This window comes from Phoxinus phoxinus, assembly GCF_949152265.1.
Source record: "Phoxinus phoxinus genome assembly, chromosome: 22".
NCBI lineage: Eukaryota > Metazoa > Chordata > Actinopteri > Cypriniformes > Leuciscidae > Phoxinus > Phoxinus phoxinus.
The window spans coordinates 17,783,787-17,787,665 of NC_136897.1; positions in this window are offsets into that span (position 1 = coordinate 17,783,787).

Consider the following 3,879-nt stretch of genomic DNA (forward strand, 5'->3'; position numbering starts at 1 on the left):
TCTGTTTTTGATGTACAACATCAAAGCTTTTGCAATGCATTGTATATTTGAATCCTTATTCTTCTTGTTTCAAAGCATTATAGGCACTTTGGGAACTATCTGTAACAGTCGTCCACTGGCTTTTTACTTCTCTCAGTGTCTGCGCTATATCTCTCTCTGTGACTTTTAGCAGGGCGCACATGGTGCCCTAGACCCGCAGGGAGCCCACTGGCTCTGTGAAGCCAGCAGCCCTGCACCTGCACAGGCTTCTGAAGCAATGGTTCATTCGTATGCATCAGGGTCAGAGTTTTCCCAAAGGAACTGCTACTAATAGATTAAGCACATGAGTCAAGCATGGGAAATACAGAAAATATTGTCCATGACAATTAGTGAGGACAGTGATGAGACTAATGATGGAGTGTGTGTGTGTGTGTGTGGGGGGGGGGCTGGTAAACCCTACATTATTGGTCAAAAATGTCCCCACGAATTTGATAATATCTATAATCCTTGTCCTTGTGGGGACATTTTGTGGTCTCCATGAGGAAAACAGCTTATAAATCATACTAAGTGGTGTTTTTTGAAAATGTGAAATGCAGAAAGTTTTCTGTGATGCATAGGATTTGTGTAACAAAGGGCATAGAATATACATGCCATACAGTATACAGTTTGTGCAGTATAAAAATCATTATTTCTATGGAAAGTCCTTATAAAACATGAAAACAAAACACAACATGTGCGTGCTTGTCTTTAGCTAATACGTGTAGTTATTCTTATTGTAGGATTGCAGCCCTTCAGTGGTAACATATGTTGACATCAGGATTGATGCAGTTGACCTGTTTATTTTTTAATTAGTTTCATATGTTTTTTGTTTTGTTTTTGTTTTTCAAATGAGTTGTGTGGACTTAATTTAAAGTAGTTGGACCAATGCGGCAAAGTCTTCATTCATTGCGAATATCAAAGCTAGACAATGAACCATAACCAGCTTCTTGAATCCTTAAAGAGTCAAAAGTACACAATGCAGTCAAACCCTTTAAACTGAGTTAAGTATAGTTCAGATGAACATATTTGTTCAATAGAAGATTTGTGAAGTATAGCCTAATGAATACAAAAAGAAAGAAGCCTTCCATTGATTAACATTAAAAATAAATCTTTTCAGTATAGAGTCGGATGCTGATTTCTTTAGCTATCAAACAAAACAGACATCAGAGAGGCTTCATGATCACATGTGTTGACACAGGTTTTACATTGTACATAATAAGTATGATGTTGAAAAGGGCTACAATATACCTTTTATGTGGCTTCTGGTTCGATTTACATTGTTTACGGCTGAAAGGAGGAAATCTTTTAACAGAAGACTTCTTCTCTTTAGTGCAGAACCATTGAACTCTGGGGATTTGTTTTGTTAAAAGTCATTGAATGACAGATGTTTGAGCTCCTGAAGTCAAATAAAGCTGGAGATTGGATGGTGCACATTAGCTTAAAAAAAAGCTAACCATTAACTAGACCATGAGAGCAGTAGGTATTTGTGAACCTTTGTTGAAGACACACATACAATGAAGTAAAGCTGACTTGATTGGCTGGTAATAAATACAATAGGTTAGTTAATTAGACAATAAACCTGTGAAAAAGAAACTGTTAATGGTAGTCAGGTACATGTGTTTCTGTTTGATGTCATTTTCTTCTAAGCCATCTTTAGAATATTGTCTTTGAACTTCCGTTTTTGCGGTCGCTCTGTATATCTATGGCATCGCTGTCCAGGAGTAATTCACTTTTGAAGTGTATTTACTTAATGAAAAGTTAACGAAAGTTATCATGAGGATTGTAATGTTTAAAGCAGATGTCTTAACAAATGTCAGTAGACCGGGAAGATAAAACGAGTCGTTCATTCATATACGCAAGATCGCTGGGCAAATCCAGACCGGAAGACAAAAGACAACGATCGCAGCGCTGAAAAGGGGCGGGGCTACATAAGGTCTATATAAATGCATTAAACTAAAGCATTTTGCTGTCATCAACAAAACCTCAGATCCCATCATTTTTAACGTTAATATTTCATCAGGATTGCTGCCATTATGAGTGAAATTTTTGTCCATATTTGAATTGAATTGAGTTTGATTAAAAAAAAAACTTCACATGCCAAATTCAAAGCCATATGGTCAAATCATTCTTTACCAGATTACAATCAGTTAAGTTAGCCTAAAAAATCAATAACCCCTCTGATCAAATTAGCAATGGAGTCATCTGATGACACATTTTCACATTACAGCTTGTTTAAGGGTGGTTGGGGGGAGGGGGTCTTCATTAGATCCGTATATCCCTTGGGATCACAGACAGTCAGCAAGCCCTGGAATTTCCCCAACAAAACCTGACCAGGTGGAAACACCTGTCGCCGTAAACAATGAGGAAAACATGACACATGCCTTGTCTTGTTCTCTTGTGTGAATGGAAGTATGGACAATAACAAGCATCTTAGATGGCGATGGGATCGGAGGTCAAGGTGTGAGGTTTTGTTATTACTTCCAGGTGCACTTAATGTTGTTAGGAATGGAAAACCACATAGCCTAACTGGCTGGCAGCTTCAAATTGGCCTCTGTGTTCTTATTAGTGTGGTTTCAGATGTGTTAAGACTGACGTTGAGTCACTTGGGACGTATAGCTCAGGGATATTACAGATGATTCTTCATTTATGTCAGCGGTCTTGTACTGCCACCCTGCAATTACCGTGAGATTGGGCTTTCTGTATCTGTGTCATGCAGTCAGTCACAGAATAAGATGATGTGAAAATATGAAGACTCATTCCTGTCAGGAAACCTGAGCCTCGGGGCTTGAGGGGAGGGAGGTTTCGAGAGAGAGAAGAGAGGACTGTTTGTGTCCTCACTTATTGTTTGGGGTAGGGTGGACGCACAGTGGATGAGGTGTCATTCTGTGAAACCGTTGTCTTTTACAGTTTGATGAGGGGATTTCTGTTGGATTTTAAACTTTCTAAAAGACAAATAATGTGTTTAAGTGTTAAATTGCATTGTGCCATTTTTGTGAAACCTTTTTTCAGGATCCTTAGATGAATAGAAAGTTCAAAATAACATTTATTTGAAACATTAATAGATGTCTTTACTGTCACTTTTGATCAATTTAATGTGTCCTTTCTGAATAGAATTAATAATTTCTCACACACAAAATCTCCCCTCAAAATATTGAACGGTTGTGTACCTTCAGTAAGGAAACATGAATAATGCACAGGTTTGACAATTTTACAGTTTAATTTCACATTGCAAGCCTTGTTCTAAAGGTTGTGAAACTATGAGGTTTATCTATTCTTTATATGTTAATACATAGGCCTATATATATATATATATATATATATATATATATATATTTAACAGTATTTTTAATATACTGTTTTAATATATTATTTTTATTTATTATATTACTTTTTTTATATTTCTTAATATTGACTTACTATATAAAATCATGGTAGGTTTGACCTTTTAAGATAGTCCTGTACTGACAATTGTAACAACACATAAAATGAAATTATAAAAAATTATAGAATTTTAACTTGAAGAGTTGGTCATAAGGACAAAGTTTTTGAGATGTACAGTATACTTTAAAAGGGAACCATTTGAATTACTAACTAACTTGTACTGTATATATTCTGAAATAGAAATCTGTTCATATTAATGATCCATTGTATAAGTTGCATCATCTATTCATCATTCAAGTAATTTTTCCCCCAAATATTCCCATTACCCAAATGGTGTAATTTGACAGCTGAGAGGGAGAAGCACGACTGAGTTGTTTGAAACGATGAGAAAAAGGCGAGAAAGGAGCGAGAGACGAAAGTCTGTCACTGTGTCTCCTTTCTCACTATCTATCCTTCTTCCCTCATTTCTCCCGTTATAAG